The 27721-nt window shown below is 37.5% G+C and overlaps 1 long non-coding RNA gene across 1 annotated transcript in view; it reads left to right on the top strand.

Moving 5' to 3' along the window:
* LOC140843144 (uncharacterized) overlaps positions 1-27721 on the top strand; it is a 176768-nt gene that overhangs the window by 134571 nt on the left and 14476 nt on the right. Inside the window, exon 6 of the long non-coding RNA XR_012120690.1 lies at positions 13595-13689. This is a non-coding gene — a long non-coding RNA (uncharacterized lncRNA). The remainder of the gene's footprint in view (positions 1-13594; positions 13690-27721) is intronic.

Genomic DNA, 27721 nt, shown 5'->3' with positions numbered 1-27721 from the left:
CTCAATCACCTGCAGCCAGCCATAGGCTGCAAAGAGGTGCTCTAGGCCCCTTTTGGTGGCTTGCTGATCTGCACAACATGCAAGAAAAACAATCATCAGTCCAGTAGCTGTGTCCACACAACTTATGGCATACTGGTATCCTTTTGATTGGGCAGAGGCCCAGTATAGTCTTATCTGCCACTTGACGAGGGGTATCGGCCCCTTTACTATTATCCCACATTGCTGCAAGACTTGGTGTAAGTCCACCTTAGAGCATACAAGGTCCTTCCAGGTTCTGCTGACTTCTTCAAAGATCAACGCAAGCCCCACCGATGGGCTACAGCCCACATTGTCTTTTGCACTGCATGCAATAAATGCTATTGTAACCATTGGGCCACATCAGAGGCAGGCTTTCCTTCTAGCCAATGCACCTGGGCCAATGTGTCTGCTTTATCATTTCCTGGGGATGCCAAAGGCAAATGGCCAATCACATGATATACGGTAACAGTCTTAGTCTGACCAGAAGCCCATAGGTTTTGCCACAACTCTTGCCCTCAAAGGGGCCCGTGACCAAACATCCAGTTGGCATGGTACCACAGGGTCAAGCCTCAAGAGACAGCCCAGCTGTCAGTGTAAACAGCTATAGGGGAGGGCTCCTGGGTGATCACGAGCCCTACTGCCCATAACTCAGCCCATTGGCTGCTCTTCCCCTCTCCATTCTCCATCCATATTGTCTCAGTCTGAGGATGGAAAGACACAGCCCTCCACCTCGGGGGCTGTCCACAACTGAAGTTGTCTGTAAACCAAGCATCTTCAGGTATAGGGGCTTTTCCCTCCTGATAAGGACTCTTGGCTACCAATGGCTCAAAAGTAATTTCCTCCTGCTTTCCACTGGTATATGTCACTGGCTCCAGTAAGTGTTGGAGTTCTCCACTTAAAGGGCTAGTAGAGAAGGAGTTACGCTGCTGTAAATATGTGTCCCATTTGGCCAGTGTACGCATCTGTGCCATGCCACTCCATGGCCTTTGGGTCTAGTCTTGCACCCACCCCACAACAAGATAGGTGGTTATTACCTCCATTGGAGCAGTTCCGGTGATGGGCTCTGTAGCCAGCAAGGCATAGTACACAGCGGCCAGTTGCTTCTCTATCAAGGTGTACCAGACCTCTGCTGCTTTCCATAGATGTGCCCAGCATCCAGTGGGATGGTGTGTCCATTCAAGGTGCTGCCAAAGACCCCATCCATAACCATCCTTGGTTACATGAACATGTAGCTCACAGGGCCTTGATGAGTCTATTACATTCAAGGCCTGTATGGCCCTGACTGCTTGCTTAACAATAAACGCAGCTTCACGTGTCTCATTCAGTCCCACCTGAGGCCCTTTTGTACCAACTGGTAACAGAACTCATGCCAAGTGCAGGATAAACACTTTCCAGTAGCCCAAAAGACCCCAAAACTCTTATAATACTGCCACAGTGGTAGGGGTAGGGAAAGCCTGGACCTTGTCTGTGACTGCTTCAGGAAAAACTTTAGTTTTACCCAACCAGACAACCCCCAAGAATTTCACAGGCAACCAGGTCCCTGAACCTTGGTGCTGTTCACAGCCCATGCTTTCTCCTGTAGATGTTGCAGCAGTCTAGGAACTGCCCCTTCTAAATTGGCAAGAGAATCAGACGTGAGCATAATATCATCAATGTAGTGATACAACCACACCATTTGTGGTTTCTTCCATGTAACATAGTCCTGGCTAAAAGTCTGTGACAAATGGTGGGACTGTGGAGGTATCCCTGTGGAAGGACGGTGAATGTCCACTGCCGGACTTCCCACATGAAGGCAAGCTGTTCTTGACTTTTCTGTGCTATGTCAATAGAGAAGAAAGCATTAGAAAGGTGCACACATAATGATACATCCCTAGTTCATGACTGAGGGTGTCCATAAGGGCTGCTATAGAGGGGACAGCAGTATGCAAAGGGGGTGTGACTTTATTCAGTTCCTTGTAGTCTATGGTCAGGAGCTGTCTGGTTTTGTCACTGGCCACACTGGGGAACTAAAAGGACTATGAGAAGGCTTTATGATGCCCATCTTCTCCAACTCCTGTAGTTTCTCCAATTTCCCTGTGACCCCAAACCACCCAGGCCATTTATACTGCTTAGTATTTGTCACTCGCTGAGGTACAGGCAGAGCTACAGATGGGTGCTTAGCATGTCCTCTCAGAACTGCCTTTACCACACATACCCTCAGTCTGACCTCATCTACAGTGGTCTGTAACCACAGGCCCTGCAAGATATCTGCACCCAAAATATATTCAAGGATCACAGAAATGTACACAGTATACTCCTTTGGGGGTAAACACCCCATCCCCAATGGGATTTGGGCTTTCTTCACTCTAATTATCTTACCCCCATAGCCATCTATTACAGCAGGGGTCCCAGCAAAAACTTCAGGGTTGCCATGAATTAGAGAACATTCAGCTCCTGTGTCCACCAGAACCAGGACACATTGCACATTCACAGGGGACCAATGAATTGCTTATTCTACATGTGGCCTCTGGTCCCCACCATGTCCCCCAAGGTGGAGACCTTGACTACCCCCCAGTCTATCTGCAAAGCCCAATTGTCATCCTGTGGATGCGAGGGCTCAGATGAATCCTGAGTACTGTCCCCAAGGAGGTCTTTCAGGGACACAGGCCAGACTTGGGGCTTTGACTCCAGTTTCCATGTCCTGTACCTCAGCGGCTGAAACTGCTGCTCTGGCTTTAATTGGTGCCACAGTTCTAACAAGATTCTTTCAGGCAGCACATCAAGTTTTTATTTCACTACCCCGGCCTTTATGAAATCAACCCACATCTGGGTCCCCAAGACCTTTACAGGACCCTTTGTACCTCTCCTTTTAGTCATAGCCCGTACTTCCTTCCGTGCTTTTATTGTTTCAAACTGCCCCAGATCTGCTAAAGTACAAGTAACTTCACTTATGGGTTGCCCTGTGTGGGGGGGCAAGAATAGTAACTGGGGATCCAAAGAGAAATGGGGGAGCTGCATGGAGCACCAGATGTCTCATTCCTGATGAGGGTCCTCATCAGGACCCTGAGGGTCCATATTATAGATGATATTTTTCATGCCCAGCTCCTATAACACCTGCTGGAGCTCTGCATATGTTTTCTAGCTGGTAGGTAAGTAAGGTAAATCACCCTGATTAGGCCAAACTGCCCTGATGGCTGCTGTCATCCAATACAGAAGCACCCGGTTCCCTAAGGTGTAATGGGTACTTTGCAGCCGCTGCTGGAGGGAAGGGTAAGTCTATCTATCCACTTCAGAACCCGACATAACAGTGTTTCCCACCCCCATATCCCAGAGATGCAAAAGCCATGTAGGCAGAGGTTCTGACGGCTTCTGCTGATACCAGACACTCATGTCCACCAGCTCATCCTGGGTATAGGGGCAGAGAATGAACTGCTCCACAACCTGGGGAGGCGGCGGTTCCTCCCCCCAGAGGAGCTTGAAGTTGTTGCATTTTTATTTTCTTAATTACGACTGGGCAGGCCTTTAGTACAGGAGTAGCTGGTGCCTTGGGCGGTGGCCTCAGCAACATATCAGTCCTCGGCCCCACCCACTCTCCTCTCCGGACATCTCCAGGGCTGAAGGCACCGCTCTTTCCTCCCCCTCCCCCACTGCCTTCTGCATCGCAGATTCTCCTGCTGCCTCCTCCCTAGCTGCTGCTAACGCGTCTTCCAAGAGTGTGACCTGTCTTCTCAGTAACTGTCTCTTTTTCTTAAAAGCATCCCATACGTCATTTTCCAGCTCCTCCAAGTGATGCTGAAGTGTGTCTCTCTCCTGCCAGGGTCTCCCTTTCTCCTGGATAACCCTCTCTCTCTCCTCAATAACACTTTCCACTATCTCAAGGAAAAGAGATCCTACAATCCCAGCTGCTACACAACCACTTAGGGCCTCTAAGCAGTCTTCTGTCTCACGGAGGGCTAATTCCACAGCCTCTGGTGTCTCCACCCTTCCGCAATTCCCCAATAATTACCTATTGATAAGGAGATGGACTACTTCTCTCCACCCTTTGGAAATTCCTGTTAATATGGAGATGCACTAAGGCCAGTCAAGAGATTCTGAAAATATTGCGATTTTGCCCACACCCCTTCACCCACATTTTTTTAAAACCATACTCATTTCATATAAATCATGCATAACACTGACCTCATCAAAATGTGAGTTTACCACTTTGATTTCATTATTTCAAATTCTTGAATTTTTTAATTTACAATATGGATTTGTTCATCTTTGGTAACAGGTAACTACATGTTCCTTGGCTCCTCTTTTCTTCATCATTTTCATAGTGGTAACGTTGGTTCATTCCTGTTGCTATTTGCAAAGAACTTACACTAAGCTTACAAAAAGTTTTTCGCCCTTTGGCAGACATTTAAAAATTACTAGATGACAAGAAGTAAAATAAACATAATTGCTTTCAGCTTCCTAAAGGCTATCAAGTTACCATTCTGGACAAACAACCAATGGGGAAATTAAACTTATGGTAATTTGAGATAATTAGGCTCATTAACAACTTTATGTCTTAAGGGATAAAACCACATCACTCACAGCATTTGTTAAGCAACTACAATATTTAAATGAATTCATAATCACCCACCAATTATTTCAATCATCCTCAAAGATTTGAGTTCAAGTCTTTATTTCCTGACAGACACACAGTAAAAATCTGCTTACACTAAGATAACTCCATCTCAATTCCTTTGCTCTTTTTCTTCTTCATCTTCTTAGGACATTGCCTAAGGTAACCCTTTGCTGCAGCCATGGTGGTCTTCTCAAGGTCCTGCCCAAATGCCTTGTTATCCAACCTCACCCCTATGTGCATGTCTTTGGCCTAAATTCTTTTTCTCTGTCTGAACTCCTGCAAATCTGATCAGTTTTTAAGTGAGCTTTCTCTGACAGCCTCATCCCACAGTCTCTGTCTCATCCTATAACTTTAATATCTGATACAATCTGTTTGCCTCTCTATCTCATATCAACACTGTAATAGATGTTGAATTTTCTGTATTATCTATATGTGTTTTTTTTTCAAGTATCATTGATATACACTCTTAGGTTGGTTTTAAATACACAGTAGAGTGGTTCAACATTTACACATATTTTCAAGTCCCCACCCCCTCCAGTGTGGTCACTGTCCATCAACTTAGTAAGATTCACAGAATCATAAACTGTATTCTCTGTGCTGTACTACCATCCCCATGACCAACCTTTATTGTGATTGCAAATTATTGTCAAGACCATATGGTCTATTGTATCGCTCAGTGCCTCTGTTTCCTTATTTTCTGTCTAGTTGATCTGTCTATTGAAGTAAGTGGTTTGCTAAATTCTCCTAAAATGAATCAATGGCAATGTATTTACCCTTTTAATTCTGTTAGTATTTGTTTTACATATCTAGGTGTGCTTTACGTCAAGCGCATAGATATTTATAGTGATTCTACCTCTTGTTGGACTGACCCCATTATCATTATGTAATGTCCTTCTTTGTCTCTTGTTACTTTCTCTGTCTTGAAGTCTATTTTATCTAATATAAGTACTGCAACTCCTGCTTTTTTCTCCCTATTATTTTGCATGACTAATTTTTTTCATCCCTTCACTTTTAGTTTGTATGTGTCTTTGGATCTGAAATGAGTCTCTTGTAGGCAGCATATATATGGGTCTTGTTCTTTAATCCATTCTGCCACTCTGTGTCTTTTGATTGGTGTATTTAGTCCATTTACATTTAAGGTGATTATTGATAGATAAGTATTTATTGCCATTTTATTCATTGTTTTCTGGATGTTTTTACATCTCCTCTCTGTTCCTTTTTTCCTCTTATACTCTTTTTATTTGATGGATTTCTATGGCATGATTAGATTTCCTTCCTTCCTTCCTTCCTTCCTTCCTTCCTTCCTTCCTTCCTTCCTTCCTTCCTTCCTTCCTTCCTTCCTTCCTTCCTCTCTCTCTCTCTTTCTCTTTCTCTCTTTCTTTCCTTCTTTCTCTCTTTCTCTCTCTCTTTCCTTCCTTCCTTTCCTTTTTGTGTATCTATTGTAGGCTTTAGTTTTCTTGTTACCAAAGGTTCATGGGTAGCTCACTATGTAACAGTCTGTCTTAAATTGCTGAGTACTCTATTCCAAACACAATCTACAGGTACTTTGTTTTTCTTTCTTCTTCCTCCTCCACACTTTATGTATTAGGTGTCATATTCTGCACTTTTTGTGTATCCCTTGACTGATTTTGTGAGTAGTTGATTTTGCTTCTTCTGTTTTAATCTCATACTTGCTTGGAAATTAATTAGTCTGCTACCTTTACTGTGGGTTTATTTTCACTGGTGAAAGCTATTTAGCCTTAGAAACATTTCCATTTACAGCAGGCCCTTTAACATATCTTGTAGGCTTAGTGGTGGTGAATTCCTTCAACTTTTGTTTATCTGAAAATTGTTTAATCCCTGCTTCAAATGTAAATGATAATCTTGCTGTGTATAGTATTCTTGGTTGGAGGTCCTTCTGTTTCATTACATTAAATATATCATGCCACTCCATTCTGGTTTGTAAAGTTTCTGCTGAGAAGTCTAGTGATAGCCTGATGGGGTTTCCTTTATAAGTAATCTTTTTTGTCTCTCTGGCTACTTTCAATACTCTCTACTTGTCCTTGATCTTTGCCATTTTAATTATTATATATTTTGGTGTTGTCTTCCTGGGGTTCCTTTATTAGGGGCTCTCTGAACTTCCATGACCTGAGTGTCTTTTCCTTCCCCAGCTTGGGGAAGTTTTTGACAATTATTTCCTCAAAGAGACTTTCTATCCCTTTGTCTTCCACTTCTCCTTCTGGTACCCCTATTACGTTAATATTGTTCTGTTTGGATTGGTCACAAGCTCTCCTATTATTCTTTCATTCTTAGAGATCCATTTTTATCTCTGTCTTTCTGCTTCATTGTTTTCTTGTTCCTTAATTTCCAAATCATTTACAATTTCTTTGACCTGTGAAAGTGTGCTATTAAATGCCTCCATTGTATATTTCATCTCAGGTACTGTATTCTTCAGTGTTAAGTGGTTCTTTTGCAGGTCTTCTGTCTTTTTGTTGAGGTTCTCCCTGAGATCTTGAATATTTTTCTGTAGATATGTGAGCATGTTCATGACTTTTACTTTGAAGTCTTTGTCAAGAAGATTCATGATTTCAGTTTCATTCAGTCTTCTTTCTGGTATTTTGTCTTATAGTAGTGTTTGGAACATGTACCTCTGCCTCCTCATTTTTTCAGTGTTTCCTGTGAAGTAGGAAGCTTTACGAAGGAGGTGCCCTCTAATGCCCAGAAGCTCAGGACACTTTATTTTCCAGTGCAGGAGCCCCAGCTGTTAGCATACAGTCGGTGGGGCACCTTTCTGTCTGGCTTGTAGTGATCTGATTTTAGGCAGCCTGTTTGTTTTGGCTGCACCTTTGTGATCAGTGTAGAAGTCTCTGTTGGAGTTGCTGTTGGCGGGGTTGCCCTCTGCCAGGTTTGCAGCAGTAATGAGGGCTGCAGAGTTAATGCAGGGACTATAGGGTTAATGGGGTGGAGTGGGCTGGTGTGGTTGTCTGCCCACAGTATATATTCATAAATCACAAATCCAATAAACCTGAATAATAGTCACTATATATTTATACCACAATTTCTATATCCATTTTTCTACTAGCAGACATAGGCTGCAATGAACATGAGAGTGAGATATCTTTTTGAGATCCTCGTTTCAATTCTTTTGGATATATACCCAAACATGGAATTACTGAATCATATAGTAGCTCTATTTTTAAGTTTTTTAGGAACCACCATACTGTTTTCCATAGTGGTTGCACCAATTTATATTCCACCAAGCGCACCAGGGTTCCCTTTTCTTCACATCCTTGTCAACACTATGACTCATCATTCTGATAATAGCCATTCTAATAAGTGTGAGGTAATATCTCATTGTGGTTTGACTTGCATTTCCCTGATGATAAGTAGTGTTGAACAACCTTTCATATCTGTTGGCCATTTGTATGACTTCTTTGGAAAAAGTGTCTATTGAGATCCTTTGTCAATTTTTTAATCAAGTATTTATTTATTTTTGTTACTAAGTTGTAGGAGTCTCTTATTTTTGGATATTACCACCTTATCAGATATATGGTTTGTAAATATTTTCTCCAAATTCATAGGTTGCATTTTCTTTTGTTGGCTGCTTCCTTTTGCTGTGCAGAAGCTTTTTAGTTTGATGTAGTCCCACTCATTTTATTTTGTTTCTGTACTGTTATTGTCACATCCAAAAAAATTATTGCCATTGTCAGTATCAAGGAGCTTGTTCTTGTTTTCCTGTTTTAAAGTTTCAGTTCTTGCATTTAAGTCTTCAATTCATTTTTAGTTGACATTTGTGTATGGTATAAGATAAGGGTTCAATTTCTTTCTTTTGCATGTAGATAATCTGGTTTTTCCAACACTATTGAAAAGACCATCTTTTCTCCATTTTATATTCATGGTGTAGTTATCAAAAATTAGTTGACTGTATATGATTGGATTTACTTTTGGGCTCTCTATTCTGTTCCATTATTCCATGTATCTATTTTTAGTTGTACCATACTGTTTTGATTACTATAGCTTTGAAATATAATGGGAAATCAGGATGTGTGATGCCTCCAAACTTTGTTCCTTCTCAAGATTGCTTTGGTATTAAGGGTCTTCTGTGGTTCCATAAGAATTTTAGAATTATTTCTTCTATTTCTGTGAAAAATGCCATTGGAATTTTGATTGGGATTACAATGACTTTGCATATCATCTTATTTAGTATGAACATTTTCACAATATTAATTCTTCCAATCCATGAACATGAGATATTTCTCCATTTATGTGTGTCTTCTTCAATTTCTTTTATCAATGTTTTATAGTTTTCAGTGTACTGCTCTTTCACATCCTTGGTTAAATTTATTCCTAAGTATTTTATTCTTTTTGGTGCTGTAAGAAATGGCATTATTTTCTTGATTTATTTTGAATATTGTTGGTATAAAAAAATGCAAGTGATTTTTTATGTTGATTTTGTATCCTGCAACTTTACTGAATTCATTTAGGAATTCTAACTTGCATTGTGGTTTGACTTGCGTTTCCCTGATGCAATAGTCACTGTACTTTTTATGACATCTTCAGGATTTTCTATACATAAAATCATATCATCTACAAACAGACGTAATTTTATTTCTTCTTTTCCATTTTGATGCCTTTTATTTACTTTTCTTATTTGATTTCTCTTGCTAGTACTCCCAGTACTGTGTTGAATTGAAGAGGTAATGGTAGGCATCTTTGACTTGGGATATCGGAGGAAAAGATTTCAGTGTTTTCCCCATTGATTATGATACTTGCTGTGAGTTTTTCATAAAAGGCCTTTATTGTGTTGAGAAATTTCCTTCTATTTTATTTGTTCTAGGTTATTCAATTTGTTGACATACAATTGTTTATAGTAATCTCTTATGAGTCTTTGTATTTCTGTGACATAAGTTGTAATGTTTCCTTTTCATTTTTTTAAATTTTATTTGAATTCTTTTTTTTTCTTTGAGACTCTAGCTAGTGGTTTGTCTATTTTGTTCATCTTTTCAAAAAAACAGCTCTTACTTTCATTGATCTTTTCTTTTATCTTTTTAATCTCTATTTCATTTATCTACTAATCTTTGTGTTTCCTCTCTTCTACTCACTTTGGGCCTACTGTTTTCTTCTTTTCTAGTTCCTGAGGTATAAAGTTAGGTTGTTTATTTGAGATCTTTCTTCTTTCTTAATGTAGGTACTTATTGCTATGAACCTCCTTCTTAGAATTGATGCATCCCAGACCTTTTGGTATATTGTATTTCCATTTGCATTTGTCTTAAGATATTTTTTATTTCTCTTCTGATTTTTTCTTTCACCCATTTGTTCAGTAGCATGTTGTTTAATCTCCATGTATTTGTGAAATTTCCAGTTTTCTTCATATAATTGATTTCTAGTTTCATACCATTATGGTTGGAAAAATTGCATGATCTGATTTCAATCTTCTTAAATTTTTTACTTGTTTTATGGCCTAATGTATGATCTATACTGGAGCATGGTCCATGTGCTCTTAAGAAGAATGTGTATTCTGTTGCTTTTGGATGAAATACTCTATATTTATCTCTGTTAAGTCCATCTGTTCTAACATGTAGTTTAAGGCTAATGTTTTCTTATTGATTTTCTGTCTGGATGATCTATCCAGTGATGAAAGTGGGATATTAAAAGTCCCCTACCTTTATTGTATTGCTGTCCATTTCCTCCTTTATATTTGTTAATATTTGCTTTACATATTTGTGTTCCAATGTTGAGTGCATAAATATTTATAAATATTATATCCTTTTGTTGTAATGACCCCTATATCCTTATGTAATAACCTCATTCATCTCATTTTGCAGTCTTTATCTTAAAGTCTATTTTGTCTAAGGATAGCTACCTCAGCTTTCTTTTGGATTCCATTCTGATGGAATATCTTTTTCCATCCCTTCACTTTCAGTCTGTGTATCTTTACATGTGAAGTGAATGTCTTGTAAGCAGCATATAGATGGGTCTTGTTTTTTAGCCATTTGGCAACTCTATGCCTTTTGAATGGAGAATTTAGTTCATTTACATTTTACATGGCACTCCATAGTTAGTAAAGTGAATTTATAAGCACTTGAACTCTATAATCTCTCCGTGAATTTATTCACAATTACATATATTATGTTAATATAACATTACCTAGATAAGAAATTTAATTTTACTTCAGAGCATTGTGAAGAAGTCCTTACTGCTTCAACTTGCCAATTTAAAACAAATTGCTTGTAATGAGGTAGAAATATGCTTATGTATATGAGTATGTAGACAGATGTAACTTGTTAGAAGTCTGATATGTACACAGCCAGTGATTAGGCCTGCAGATGGTAAGACTGAAGAGACTTTGGGAATTTTGTGTATAAAGATCTGAAAAAAAATCTGTGAAGCCTGTTAAGAAAATATACACATCAGTAAATATATGCTAATGATGTGCAATACTTTCTTGGAAATAATTTTATCATTTTCCTTTATTACTGAAACTGAATTATATTTATGTTTTATTTCTTCTTAGGTTAGATCACCTACATTCTGTGTAATGATCACCTGTGTTTTCTCTTTTCTTTGTTTCCCCTTACATTTCAGTACTAGATAAAATCTCTTTCTGAAAGTAGGTCTAATTTAAGTTAGATGTATTCTAAAAGAGACCTCTGAGTAACACCTTTTCTGTTTATATATTTTATTCAATAACTGTATTAACATAAATGGCCTGCATAAACTTTAATTTTGCCAAGATATATGAGTTATTTGCATCTCAGAAAGACTATTGAATGGAGCCTGCAAAAGTGGATAAAGATAACCATATTTACTTGCATAAGTGTCTCTCCCTTGGGAAATAATATCCCTAAAATAAATAGAGAATAATTATAAAAATGGAATTTTACCAAAGCAAGTAAAACTGGAATATTTCAATTCTAGTGAAATTTCTGAAGGCTTAGTAAGAATATTTGAGGTGTATTTTCTTATGGCTTTATCAAATAGTAATTTCTGTTTTTTCAGGTAATCTTCCAAAGCTTTCAGAGATGCTGAAAATGGAAGATATATGAAAACTATTATCAGGGAAAAAAATTAATAGTTTTACCTAAAATAAATCAGTGGATTTGAGAAATGTAGGAGGCAAAAGGCTAGTGAATACAGTCATTTTATAGTTACTCTACTTATTATTTTTATATTTGGGTGGTGTTTCTTTTTGTAGAATTTTTTTGCAATTTTTTCTTTGGTTCTTTTACTCTTAAAATTTCTTCACTTTGTTTTCATTTATCTCTTACTCTTTGTGTCTTTTTCCATTGCTGTCAGCTTAGGATCTTTTCCTGATATCAATGTACATGTACTTCTGGTGACAGTAATTCTACAACCAAGTTCAAATATTCTGAAAAATAAGGTTTTTATGGTGGGTACAGTGAACATGAAGTAGAGGTCCTTTTATTATTATTATTATTATATATGTTTAGAGAGACATGAAATTAAGTAATATCACCTAAATTGTGCATTTAAGAGTGAATCACAATTGAGCAAGTTTTATTTTTTTGATTATTCTTCCCAAAGATAATATTTTTATTAGTTTCATATTCTTTATACAATTGAAGGCAAATACAATAGATATTTTTACAGAAGAGCCCTTTTTACACTAAAGGTGGCATACCGTATACACTCAATCAAATTATATAATATACTCTGTACACTATTCTGCACCTTGCTTTCATCATTTAATGATATGACCTGTAGATCTCTTCACATCAGCATGGGGGTCTTCCTCATTTCTTTTTATAGCTGCATAGTATTCTACTAAATGGGGGTACCTTAGTCTATTCAACTAGTACCTGACTGTTTAAACACATAGGTTGTTTATAATAATTTTACAAACTATGCCACAATCAATAAACTCATAAATATGCTCTTTCATACTTATATTTGCAGAAGATTGTGTAGGATATTTTTACAAGAGAGGGATTGTTAGGTCAAAGGGAAAATATGTCTGTATTTTTGGTAGATATCACCAGATTCCCCTCCATAAGGGATTGCATACTTTTGAGCATCTTTTAAAGAAAAGAAATTGTATGGTTTACCTTTCTGGTCCATTCTGACTCCAACTTAACCTAACCTTGGTTCCACTCAAAATTTTAAAATGCAGATTCCTTGCTAACCAATTCTTTAATCTCTACCAGAAATAAATACCTATTTACCTCTAGTATTTCAAGCTAATATCTAGTATCTTTAATATCTTATGTCAAAAATGAATCCCAGTGACTTTCCTCAACTCCTCAGAGGTTTGTCATTAACATCAAAATGTGTAGATCTGATTAGTCTACCTGGTAATGGATAATGATAATCTTTGCCAGAATCTAGTACAAACCTCTCAGATCACCTGTTTGCTCTGCTCTATGTTAAGATATTCTTGATAACTAGCTTGTGCTTTTAGGCTGATGGACATGACTGATTAAACCATATAGTTCTCTTTTCCATTAAGACATGCCAAGTTTTCCTAGGTACCCTCATGTATTTTCATGTTGGTTGTAAAGAAAAATTACCAAGTCTTTCCTTATTTGGGTGTTTGTCAGTATATGGAAAGGGTGGCTCTAACAAGCAGAGGTCCACGCCTCCTATTGTATTTAACTAGAGGGCTGTGGAAAGAGCAAAACACAGCTGTGTCCTCTCCATGTACTCCTAATAAATGGTAGTTTAGAGCAGGTCACAGTCTCCTGTACTTTAGTTTTCTCATCTGTCAGATGTGAAAAATGTTACTTAGCTCAGAGAATCATTTCAGAGGATGACATGAGATAATATAAGTGAATGAATTTTATAAACTCTAAAGCCCTATTAAGTAAAAATGAGATGGAATATTCATTTCCTCAGACTGAGGCAAGTTATAACAATATCCTAACCTCTCATTCATCTTTGACTCCCTCCATGTTTAGGATGCATTGCTGAGAGAAAGAGGGTTGTTATGCCTTTTTGTAAAAGAAAAAAAATACAATAATTCAATAACATTTTTGTTTTCTGTTTTAGCTATAGATTTCAATATGATGAAAATTTTAAAGGCCCCAAGAGCATATTCAATGTCCACATCCAAGAAAGAATCAAGATTATCGAAACTAGCTAAGGTTTGGAGTATATGTTATTTCTTTAATTTGCAATGTAATTAGCTGAACATCTTCACATAGGCAATGCTGATTATTACATTCTTGATATATATTTTAGAAAGGATTTAATGAACAAAAGTGGGTTATTGGGAAGATTAATCTTAATACTAAAAAGTCATTTTTTCTGAAAATATCTGCATGTGTAATAGGGAAAAAACATAACATTTATCTTTTCTTGCTTTCTGGTATGCTATCCTTGGGTTTCATACAAACATGGCTCTGATCTCAGGAAGCATCATGGTTTCAGGAAAACATCAAAGGAGTTCTAGAGGGGCTGACCTGTCTGCACCTGTCAAGCTTGTAGTAACTGACCGCACGTGGAGACTGGTACTCTAGGTCTGATTGCTCAGTTTCTCCATGTTCCTAAAGGTGCTCCAGATGAGATTTTATGGACTTGTCTTACTTTGTGTTGCTTTTGTCAAGATTTTAGAGGTTATTGGTTTGAAATTTTGAATTTGATCTCTTAATTTATAGGACAATTAGGTTTTAAATCTATCATAGTCTTTATTGCTAAAACTTTGTATGAATTATGTAGTCAAGTCTGATCATTACTTTAAATTTTAAATTTTAAATTATTTCTATATAAAAATCACTTTCTGAAAGTCAGTATTCATATATTTCCTAATCTTTAATAATCCAGATATATAAAATCTTTTCCAGCTTTCACAGTGCTGCCAAAGATGGTTTGTAAGTACTTAGGACAGAAACTGGTGATGTCTAGGAATCAGTTTGGAATCAGTGACAACATCGCACCATTTTTGTTGCGGGGGAGCAAGATTAGTAGATTTAGAAATCAGGGGAATGTAATAGAAATTGTATACATGATCTTTAGCAAGCACTAAAAATAGTCTTTTATATTTTGTTTACAAGTTAAAGACATATGACTAGATAGATTTGTACCTGGCTGGACAAACTTTTTTTCAGATAACGCTGTTAAAAGAGAAATTGTAACTACATCTTTGATAGTACATCATTTGCCGCATTACTGACTCTGTCCCATGCAGACTGTTTTATCAACAATGTACTTTAAAAATATCCCTGCCATTTTTATTAGATGCATAGAAGTCATGAAGCTTGGAAAAATTATGAAAACACTGAGTGACCAAAAGTTCACAAGAGGTTAGAATAATAGACCTGATCTTAGAAGACAAACTTCTACTATGGAAAAAGTATAAAGGTCCAAAATTACAGCTGCATAAGTACAGTTTAAAAAAGCCCTGGTTTAGAGGCATTGGAAAGATTTGGGAATTGTTTTTAACAATAAGCTGTGTATGTATCAATGGCAGAATGTCGTTGACCCCAAAATCTACTATATTCTTGGGCTATTTAAAATGATCTACTCAACACTGATCAGACAAAATTATGTATCATGTACATTTTGGAGCCCTGCATTATAAAAGGGTGTAGACAAACAGAAGTGTTCCGAACAAAAAATAATCAGGATTATGAAGGACTCTGAAACCATATTGTTTGAGTAATGATCAAAATATTAAAATGCATTTCCACTGGAAATGAAAATATTCTGGAAACCATAATAACTGTTTTCAAGAATGTAGAAAGCTGGATTAGACCTTTTCTGTGTGGCTCAAAAAGCTTTTTACCAATACAAAGCAAGAAGTTTTTATTTTTACTAACAAGTAAGAGCTGCAGGGAAACAGATTTTAGCTCAGCAGGAAGAATTTTCTGAGCACCAGGGTTGTCCGAATGCTGAGTGGGTACCTGCGGCTTCCTGGCACAGGACACACATTCAGACTTCAGAAATCAAACTTTAGTTTTCTAGTTATTGTTAGCGGTTATCCTTTGATAAATTAATAGAAAACTTGAACACCAAAACCAGCCCTTGATCTTTGAAGTTCATGCTTGTGACTCCTCCGAAGTTCGCAGTATTGCTTGTACTAAATTAACACTTGACTATTTTAAGTCCGGGAAGAGGAAATCCCAGAGCAAAATACCTCTAAGAACCTAAATCAGTCAAAGGGAGAAATAAAATTTAAAACTAAATTAACGCTTGACTATTTTAAGTCCGGGAAGAGGAAATCCCAGAGCAAAATACCTCTAAGAACCTAAATCAGTCAAAGGGAGAAATAAAATTTAAAACCCATGTATTGCTCACAAACTGCAGCCCAGGGCCATCTCCCCTGCTCCGGCAGAAGCCAGCAAGCAGGCAGCCCCTTCCCTTAACCCCCCAGAGTCAGACATGTCCCCAGTTGCCCAGGTAATTACCCAGTGACATGGAGATGAACTTCTCTCCACCACTGACGACAGGCAAATGCACTAAAGCCAGGCGAGATATTCTGGAAATGTTACAATTTTACCCACAACTATTAAAGTCTTGTTTTATGGAATCTTAAAGTTCTCTGACAATTTTCTACCATCACCTTTTGTGGAGTAAATTGAAGCAGTGGGGCTTCTGTTAATTTTCTTCGTTATTTGTAATGTGTCTAGCAAGAGTTCTTTGGGCACCTTGAGACCTTCTGCTTTAAAGTATCTAAGAAAATGACTAAGGCTCCACAGAATGCTGGATTTGCATTAATAACTAGTTCTGCTCTTGCCTCATTGAACTATCCTTAAAACATCAGGGATCTTCATGGTAAAAGGAGGATCTATGAACTGTGGTTTTTTCCTAATTTAAAAACTGTTAACTACAGAAAAACAGCAGAAATGTCCATGTCCAGAACTTAAGTAAGATAGACTTTCTACCTTACAATACCCAAGACAGAAGCTAGGAAAAGGGTCATGAAACATCTTTCTAGACAGATTAAAATTTCCTTTTAATCTAGAAGAAGCTAAATCTGGTTTTGCATGCAATTTAAGATCAGGTTAGATATAATCTGATGCGAATTGTCATGGGAGATGAAGTAAAATGGTTTACATCATAGAAAATACATAATGTTGACATTAAGTTTTCACCATCAAAGAATGGCTTTTGATTATGATAGTTCCACTATTTGAAATAATTCTAGAGCAGCTGTGAGAAAGTGATGAAAACAAGGAAAAAATGACCATAAGCAAAAGAAACACAAAAGAACTTAATGTATTAGTAAAATCAAATGAGAATCAAATCTTATTTCCCCATAGGAAATAGAACCAATAATAAATCCCTCATGAAGGCATTACTAAGATTGAGGAAGGACTTAAACACTTAGAACATGATGTGTCTAGGTATGAATTTACCCTACTTTTTGCCTGTGCTCTTCATAAAATTTAGAAAGTTTCAGTCATTGTTTCTTTATATATTTTTTCCTCCTCCCTTTTCTGGGGCTCCATTCATTTTCTTCATTCTTTTTTCTTTGTGTCCTTCAGACAGAATGGTCTCTACTGACCAATCTTCAAGCTTGTTGATAAATAAAAGGGCTAGAAGGCCTTACTGTACATACTCATAGACTCATACTTTAGCAGATTCCTTTCATTAAGAAGATGCTTCGGGAAATAATTTCCTTTTATTTGAATATATCAGATAGTAAATTTATTTATGGTTATAATGCTATAATATTTTATTTAGAGTTCTTTGAAAACACACAAAAGTAATAACTAATTTGATCTTTTTCTTCCCCTTATAGTCCCATTATAGTAGCTTGGTCCAGAGTTTAACCGTGTGCTCTTCAATTTTGGAGGCCAGAGTCCACTGATCTTATATTATCTTAAAATGCATGAGCTAGCTGGTATTTCTAAAGCCCCTAGACAAACCAAGATTAAACTCACTGAAATACTGCAAGAACCATATCCTTTTTAAAGCTTTGTTTTAATGTGATCTATTTCTAAAATAATCAAAACTTTTTACCAAATGTCTCAATTAAGAAAAAGAAATTAATGCATTTTTGGCCAATGCTTTTATGTAGCATTTAATTACATCCAAAACTTATGCAGCACGTTTGACAATTTTCTCTTTAAGATTTAAGGCTGTGATTTTGCATGTAAGAAAAATAAAACAAACATAAAACAGGAACTTTAAAAACTAATATATGTAGCTGTTTGGTAAAGGACTGTCTTAGCAAGTTTACTGTTCAGTGTTCAGTTTCAAATATTTGTCAGAACTGTGGGTCATGGGATTCTAAACTTCTCCAAAGAAACATGTTTTAGCTGTGTAATCCTTCGTTCCAATGAAAATTTATCAGAGACATTCATGTGTAAAATATAATGTAAGTGAAATTGGAACTCTTTCATTCCAACAGGGGTGGGGACTCAGAGTACTGTCCACTTACGGTGCCCCCTTTGTATAACCCATCTTGGCCTAGGCCTCACTGGGGACTCAGACTAACCCCAAAGCAATATAGCACAGTGGCCTCCAAACTAGTGTGTACATAGCTATAGCTATGGGTAAAAAAATACATATATCTTATAAAATCTTATATATATTTATTGCTTTCTTTAAAGGTAAAGAAGAAATTGCACTTCATTAATATTATGTAAACAGGTTCCTGCATTCAGCTTGCATTTCAGTCTGCACTATACCCTGCTGAGGGATAATGATGGTATCTTTGCTCTCACATTGCTTTCTGAGTATCACTCTGTTTTCTTTGGGTGATTAAGTGGATTTATAGATTATATCGCCTAGTTTAACTAAATTAACATTCACTAGTGGACTTCAAAAGTCTCCTTGAAAGAAACTTTGGATTGATAATATTTATAATGCAACAATAAATTTTATAAAAATAAAGAAAATGGCAAAATGATATTTCTCTTATCCCTGAAGGAACTCCTTTTCAGCCAGACTGAGATATAATCCATGGCAACCCAATCATTTCTGCCAAGACATAGGCCAAAAATTAAAAATAAAACTTTTCAAAAAGACTATCTGAAATATGGATATACATCATTATTATAAACAATGAATCTATCCCTGTGTATAGTAGACTTTTCAATATTAGCAAATGATAGTCTGACTCTAGTTTAATTTGGAAGACATTTATAAACTTTTGATATCAATACAGATCTCTACAATTTGAGGATAAAAGGTTTGGTGTGCCATAGATAAGTGTAATTTAAAATTTTTATTTTTAAAATATTTCATCTCATTGTTATCTATTTTTAGACTGCGTATGTTCTATAATGCGTACACTATAGTAATACAGATTGATGTGTATGTAACTTACAAATTTAAAATGATACCTACATGGGAGTGGGCTCAGATGGCTTTTGCTCATGGGATACATGATAAAAATCTTCTGTACAAGATTCTCAGGACTCTTCCCAGGACACTTCTTCCACATTTTAGTCAAAACAACCTCCACAGCTTCACTGACCATAAACACATGGAATTAACTGGAGGGCTCTGGAACACGAGGAAGGCAAACTCCAGAGCTAAATCAGTCTGTTCTGAGATGTAATTTTAGTAATGACACAAGGATTATCATCAGCCTTGGATTATGTCCAAAACAAAACTTTTAAATATTTAGAAGCGTTACTTGAAAGGTATGTAAAACTGTTCATAACAGATTACTTTTATTTTTAACTAATTTTTATGGTGATTATAAAAATGTCAGTCTTTGATTCTGTTTATATTTCTGATGGGCATGGATTTGTCCAACAGCCATGCTAGGCTTCACACCACCAGTTTACTGAGAATGTGAGAAGATTGTGAGTATGCGTAGGGGTAGGGAGAGGAGGAAATGGAGATCTAAAGCATGAAACCTTGTAGGAAAGTGTCTCATTCTGTAAAAATTTGAAACAAATCACCCTGTAGAAAGTAATGGGGTTCTCCATGATGCTTTCTGAGCTTGTGAAATGTAATATCCACTGATAAAAAAAATGTTCCTAAACCTAATGATGATCAAAATGATAATGATGCCTCACATTCATCAGCACGTGGCAAATTTTCAAGCATGTACTGAATCCCCCTGTGTATTATTGTGGGAAATGGCAAGACTCCTGTGACAGCAGGCAGAGCGGGCACCCATCACAGCCACTTTACAGATACAGAAACCAAAGCACAGAGGGTAAGTGATTTGCCAAGGTGATTCCTGCCGCAGAGCTGGCAACAGCCTTCTATTTCCTGAGCCATGGCTGCTTTCCTGACATGGCAATTGAGCTTACAGTCCTCTCTGAGCATTACACTAGTGATAGTGGCAGGACCCAGTACTGTGTTCTCCAAAGTACTGATACCTGCTAATGTAGTTTGTGTACCGATTCCCCTTAATAATCATCTGTGATGACTGTATAACCATTGGTTTCTCTCCATCTCACTCAAGTTTTACTTTGAAGCTCTTCAGAGTATAGAACATTTGTATTAGTTTTCTCTGGACTTATCAGAGTCCTGTGGCTTTCTGAGAGTGGAGAGACAGTGCCTCGCAGTGAGTGCATCTACTACACAGAGTGAGGAAGTGGGAGAAAGGAAAGAAAGCAGAAAAGGAGATAAATACTAACAAAAAAGACAAATATAATCCATCATATTTGAGGTACGCAGTCTCTAAGGTGGTCCCCCACCTTCTGGTATTCATGCCCTTATGCCATTCCTACCCACCTAGTTGAAGCAAGTTGAATCTGTGACTTGCTTCTAACAAGTAGGGTACAGCAAACATACGATACATTCCTTCTGAGATGCAGTTGCAAAAAGACTGACATCAATCCTGCTCAACCTTTCTTGCTCGCTATCTCAGAGCCCTCTGGGGGAAACCAGCGACCATTGTGAGCTACCCGGTGGAGAAACCCTCACCGCAGGAAACTGAGGAAGGCCTCCAGCCAATAGCCAGTAAGAAACTGAAACCCTCAGGCCAACAACCCCTGAGGAAATGAATCTTGCCAGCAACCACGTGAGTGGGCTTGGAAGCAGGTTCTACCTCAGTTGAGCCTTGAGATGACCGCAGCCCCTGCCCACACCCGGATCGCAGGGGCGCTGAAGCAGAAGCATCCAGTTTATCTATGCCCAGGTTCTTGACCCACAGAAGCTATGCAATAATAAACGTTGGTTGTTTTAAGCTCTCAGGTTTTGGGGGTAATTCATTATACATCAATAGATAACTCAAAGTTTGAGCAAAAGTCTGATTTAGATGTCATCTCTTCAATACTTTTATAGCCCCTACCTGCCAATACAAATATTTATCACACTGTAGTGCAACCATTTGTTTTACTTATTTTTCTCACTCAATAGAGAACAAAAAATTACTTGCCTCTATATCCAGGACATCAGAAAAAAGTGTTTAGCATATAATAGGTGTTAAATAAATGTCTGATTGGTAGGCAGAGCATGGTTTTATATAAAGATAAGACCATTTCATTTTACTTTTTGACAAAATTTAACTTTATCAGTAATATTAAGAAAACTAGAAGACAGTGATGGACATAAAAATTAGGGAGTCATTGGTAAAAAATTAATATTCAAAGTTATTATCAAAATGATGCTTTTAAAAATGTATTGAATAATTACTGTACACCACACACTGCTCCAAGTACCTTTATTAGCTCCTTTAATTCTCATGTCAACTTGTGAGATGATAGACAGTAGTATTGTCTCCATCTACAGATAAAGAAGCCAGACACGGAAAGTTAGGTGACTTGGCTGAGAAGGCTAGAGGAAGTGGCGGCGCTAGGGGTCTGTCCTTAGCAGTCTGGCTTCAGAGCTGACGCACTCAACCACTCTGGTATTCAACTGTTTACCCAGTGAGAATGTGTAACTCCAGGAGAAGATAAAAGTATATTCTAGGCTTTTAAGAATAATCACAGTTGTGGTTTGGGGAAAAGGTGGTAAGGGGCAAAGAAGTCAACAGAGAACAAAAGTGATGGGATTCCGTGATCATGTCCCTCATACTTGAGGATGTAGTTAATTGAAATTTCTACAGTTAGTCCTGCATTAAATCACATTAGCAGCTTATCCTTCAGACTTTTAAGATTGTATGACTGTGCACATTCTATTTCAAAATACTTTATTTATTTAATAAGAGGTTCCTATGACACTTTCTTAGGCTCAAGTACAAAACAATACCATATTTGATCACCATGCAACTTTTAAATCAGAGTCTTGTGGATAGAGCCCCATTTAAAGATAAATTTAATACCATAATTAATATTTATTTTGATTCTGAGTGGTTTGCAAAGCCACAGGAGGGAGGACTGCTTTCTTGTCCATGTTCTAGAATTCGTGTGCAAATACTGGCAGGACTGGAGACTTGTGTGGAGTGGGAAGGAGACAGCAAACACAATTGCCCTTTACAGGCATGCTGGTGATTCTGATAGGATTTTAATGTACATTTATAAAGAAAGTAACAAACATCTTCACTAGTTAGTGTACATTATTACTAATTAGTGTATAATAAAACAGCATTAGTAGAAAAATTGAATATTTTTTATGAATTATCTTTCGATATATATTTTTTAATTTGGTCACTTAGAGTTAGAAGTAAAACAGGGAAAATCTTTGAGGGCTCAGAGTTGAAGACGTAGTGCTTTTTTAAACTAAAAATGCAGAATCTTGTGCAAAATGTATATGAAGCTCCTAATGTTCCCTTGTCACATTGTCTGTATTTTTGTCACCATCTCAAGTCTTTATGGGTTGAGAGTAAACTAACAAAAGAATACCCCAGGGTCTAATAATGTTTTTACATGTGAAACACAAATTACTGGGGAAAAAAGAAAGAAAAGAAAACTCAAATAAAATGTTGGTATACTTTGTGGGGGTCCCGTTAAAAAGAAAGGTCTGCAGGCTCTATCTGTATGTCCAACATGAGTTTAGAATGCTCACATTCTGTTGCAGTTTAGAAAAAATCTGAATACAATGCAGTATCATAATGAGGGCCTTGTGTTACTATAAACACATACTTCCACCATCACACACACATACACAGACTTTTTGCCATGTAAAAACTGTCCAGGGGTGGATTATTAAACTCTACAATTGAAAATAATGTGGGATATAACCCAGCATAAAAATAAAAGCTATACAAAGAAATCATCTGTTGTGAATTATCTATGATGTGGGAGAAACAAGTAGTCAACAGTGGAAAGAAAAAAAAGGAAGGAAGGAACCCTGAGACTCATGAAAGGTCACCAGCTCTGTGTAACACCCATCTTCACACATTAGGAGTCCAGTGGGAAACTCTTTAGAGCCACTCACTTTAATTTAGAAAAAGATTTCCACTAGTATTTGTCACATGTCCATAGATCTTTTTCTAATACCTGAATAACAACTTGTGAGTTGTTACTGAAGTATCGATTGTATTTTTCATTTCAAGTCAGTGACATTTCAAGTTAATTACCATATACTAAGGATATGTCAGTCACATTTTTAAGAGGCTAAGTTAGCTAAAAGACAAATGTCTGAAAAAATGTTTAATTTAGACCATACTGTCTAGTTATTTCTCCAGTAAAGACAAGATAAGATACTTTTTCTTCTCAATCCGAAAACTATCAGGGTGAGATAAACAGGAGAGCCTATGCTGCTAGAAAGTTTGTTCCATTATTTATGAGACTGAACCCAAAAACTTTAACCTTCACTTTCCTTCAGCTTCAAGAATAGGGGTGTGGACATCACAATATTATCTGTTAATGAGACCTTTCAGATAATAGAAACCAGATGTTAGCTTCCTGGAATGGGACGTCTTTCAAAAATACATTTTTGTTGAAAACACCCAGCCCTAAAACCCTGTGGCAACACAGAGTCCCTGCACCAAAATGCAATGGAGGATTGCTATTTCCTTGAGTTGTCTGCAGGGAGGACAAACTGGGTCATAATACACTAAGGCTGGGGAAGGGAGAGAGTACAGAGCAGAGATGAAGCAGTGAGAAACCCCAAAACCTTTGGTAGTACTGAAAGGGCCTCTCCAGCAGCATAGGGAAAACAACTCCCTCCAATGTGAGCCCAGATTTGAGCCTCTTCTCCATCTGTATCAAACAACCATCTGGATCTTGAGATTTATGATTCTCTTGGAGGAATTTGACTTTCCACATCAGTGGCTGAATTAGTAAATAGCTCAATTTTTCCCAGAAATGACAACATTCTCAACTTGTCGACCAGGTTCTTCTGAGGCTACACTAAGAAAAGAATCCATGGATACTATTTTCCCCATTTCAGCCATCAGTTCTCCTAACAGATCACCAGAATAACCTGCTGACCAAGTAACACTAAGTTTAACACATTTATTGTAGTAAAAGAGATCACCAATTTAAAAGAGCTTTAGTAGTTGTCTCAAAATGGGTAAATTCAGGAATGATATTTGTAGGGTTTTAGGGCCAGAGTTGGATGATTTCTAAGGCAGGCCTCAAGGCAAGGATTGCTTGGGGTTGGGCAGAGTTCAGAGAGATTATAATTTTGGATTGGTGGGCCCAGTGAAACAAGAGTCTTGAAGTGACCTTCCATAAACAAACTATTTCAGCTGGTCCAAACTTTTCTTTCAAGAAAAAGCATTTCCTGAAGCAAGAAGCTAAGTAATTTTTGCTTATTTTCAGCATTGTTAAACATAGGGACAGAAAAAAGTATGTATGGTCCCTAAATGTTTCAAAAACAAGAATGACATTGGCATTAGGGCTGAATAAGACATCCCTCATTCGTGTCTTTCATACGTGTCAATAACAGTCTGGCATCCATCCACAGATAAAAGTGCCTTTGTGGGAACTGTGGGAGCAGCACCATTTGCCAAGGGGCCCAAGAGGAGTCTCACCCACACATGTATCAGGTAATAGGCATACAGACCTCCATCCTGGCTATGGACCTACAGTGGCCTGTAAACCAACTCTAGTCTCTCGTGGCCATAGTGTGGGAACCCCTGGAAAACACGGTCATAGACAATCACCTACGGACAAGGGAGCCGTGGAAGTCCTGGTTTCCAGTGGAGAAGCTCCAGCATGCCACTGGAGCAAGACCGTATGAGTGGAGAGGGCAAGAGGAACAGTTTGGCTTGCTCCAAAGTGGCAGAGCTTAGGGCCAGATAGTCATATCTTCTCAGCTATGCTGTTGCATGTGGAGAAAGGTGAGAGCATGTGAGTGAACACCCAGCTCCTGTGGCTGTGTGGGTTGCTGCCAAAGAGGCTCATTTCTCTCTTACCTCATCTAGAGCACTGAATCATGAGCTGCATGACTTGGGGCAGATAGGACTCTCAGAGGGCATTAAAGGAATGCAGACTAATTAATCATAGACTCCATCAAGAAGCCTGCCCACCAGTCGTTTGGGACATCTCCCCCACAGATCCCCGTAACTGTCCCATGGGCACTCCCAGTGTTCCCTGCGCCTCACCCAGGCACACACACACCCTTGGCCAGTTCCCTGTGCATACTCCTGATAGCAATAGTGACAGCAAACTTTGACAGAGAGCTGGTGAGCACACACAGAAAGCCTGTGCCAGCCCCAATTTGTGGACCAGGAAAAGACCACAAACGTGAGCTTTAGTGCCATCTTTAGGAAAACAAAAGGGAGGCTGTCAGAACTCAGCCTTGGTGTGCTACAGGGTCAAGAGGAGGCATAAAAGCTTAAGAATTCTGCTACAAGAGGGAGCAAGAAGTATGGAGCACTTGTATCCATAGAAGGTCTTAAGAAAGCCCCAGGACCCCTAGCAGAACTGAGGGAAAGTATTTCTCTCCTGAAGGAAGCTAGCAAAGACTAGTGGAGGTGGCTGCTACTTCAAATGTGATAATGGCAACACAAAACTTCAAAGAACATGACATCAAGGAAACACCGCGCCACCAATAGATCACAATAATCTTGCCAGTAACCAATCCCAGATATGGAGATTTTGATTTACCTAATAAAGAATTCAAAATAGCTGTTTTAAGGAAACTCAATGATCTGCAAGGACATGCAGAAAGACAATTCAGTGAAATGAGGAAAACTACACATGAACAAAATGAGAAGTTCACAAAGAGATAGAAATTATACAAAAGAGCCAAATTCTGCAGCTGAAGAATACAACAAATTAGATGAAAAATGCAATAAGGAACATCAACTTCAGAATGGATCAAGCAAAGGAAGAACCTGTGAATTACAAACCAGGAACTTAAAAATTATCCAGAGGAAACAAATTAAAAATAAAAATAGAAAAGAGTGAAGAAAACCTACTAGATCTGTGTGATGACATCAAAAGAAATAATCTGTGAATTATTGAAATTCCAGAAGAGAGGGAGAAGGAAGAAGAGAACTTAAAGAAAAAAATCACTAAAAATTTCCCCAAATCTGGGGAGTTGGATACCCAAGTTCAGGAAGCTCATAGGTCACCAAACAAACTCAATTTAAAGACATCTTCTCCAAGACACATCATAATAAAACTGACACAAATAAAAAATGAGGAAAGGACCTTACAAGCAGCAAGAGAAAATAATCTTGTAACTTACAAGGGAATCTCCATAAGGCTATTAGCAGATTCCTCAGCAAAAACCTTACAGGCCAAAAGAGAGTGGATGATATTCAAAAAGCTGAAAGAAAATAAAAAACCAACCAAGCATACTCTATTCAGCAAAGTTATCCTTCATAAATGAGAGAAAGAGAGACTGTCCCAGACAAACAAAAGCTGAGGGAATTCATCACCACTAGACCTGCCTTACAAGAAATGGTAAAAGGAGTTCTTCAAGCTGAAATGGAAGAACACTAATTAGTAGCATGAAAACATATGAAAATATACAATATGCTAGTTGTATATTGGGTTGTACACTGTTTACTGGCATAAAAATAGACACAAAGACCAATGGAACAGAATAGAGAGCCCAGGAATAAACCCACATGTATATCATCAACTAATATTTGACAAGGGAGCCAAGAATACTCAATGGAAAGGACAGTCTTTTCAATAAATGATATTGGGAAAAATGGATAATCACATGCGGAAAAATGAAATTGGATCCTTACACTACTCAAAAAAATTAACTTGAAATGGGTTAAAAACAAACATAAGAGCCGACACCATAAAACTTCTAGAAGAAAAGATAGGGAAAAAACTCCTTGATGTAGGTCTTAGTAATAATTTATTGGATATAATACCAAAAACATAAGCAATGAAAGCAAAAGTTAATAGGTAGGACTACATCAAACTAAAAAACTTCTGCACAGCAAAGGAAACTATCAAGAAAATTAAAAGGAAATCTATGGAATGGGAGAAAATATTTGCAAATTATGTATCTGATTAGTATGAAAAATACAAAAGGAATTCATACAACTCAACAGCAAAAAAAACCAATCCAATTTAAAATGGGCATAGGAACTGAACAGACAGTTTTCTGAAGAAGACATACAAATGGCCAACAGATACATGAAAAGGTGCTCACATTATTAATCATCAGGGAAATGCAAATCCAAACCATAATGAAATATCTTCCCATACCTGTTAGAATGGCTTTTATAAAAACCAGTGATGTGGAGAAAGGAAACCCTGGTGCACTGTTAGTGAGAATATAAATTGGTGTGGCTACTATGGAGACAGTGTGGAGGTTCCTAAAAAATTTAATAAGAGCTACCATACTACCTAGCAACCCCACTTCCGGGTATACATCCAAAAGAAATGAAAACAGGATCTCAACAAGGTATCTGTACTCCTGTGTTCATTGCAGCATTATTTTCAATAGCCAGATAGGGAAATAATGTAAATGGTTCTTCAGTGGATGATATAGAAGATGGGTATGTAAAAACAATGGAATATTAGCCACAAGACAATTTTGGCATTTGCAGCAACATAGCTGGACCTTGAGGACATTATGCTAAGTGAAAGAAGTCAGAGAAAAACAAATCCTGTATGATGTCAATTATAAAAAAAGCTGAACTCACAGAAGCAGAGTTGAATGGTGTTTGCCAAGGGCTGGAGGGGATGGGCAGAGAGGAATGGGGAGATATTGGTCAAAATGTACAAACTTCCGGTTATAAGATGAATTTAAGTTCTCAATATCTAATATACAGCATGATGATTATAGTTAACATACTGAACTATATACTTGAAAGTTGTTAAGGGAGTAAATTGTAAATGTTTTTACCACAAAAAGAAATGGTAATTATGTGAGATGATGGGGGTGTTAAAAAAATACTACTATTATGGTAATCACTTTGCCAAAAAAGTGTATCAAATTACACTTTTCACACTAAGTACA

Source organism: Manis javanica, chromosome 8, assembly GCF_040802235.1.
Source record: "Manis javanica isolate MJ-LG chromosome 8, MJ_LKY, whole genome shotgun sequence".
Lineage (NCBI taxonomy): Eukaryota > Metazoa > Chordata > Mammalia > Pholidota > Manidae > Manis > Manis javanica.
This window is presented reverse-complemented; position numbering and strand designations above follow the sequence as displayed.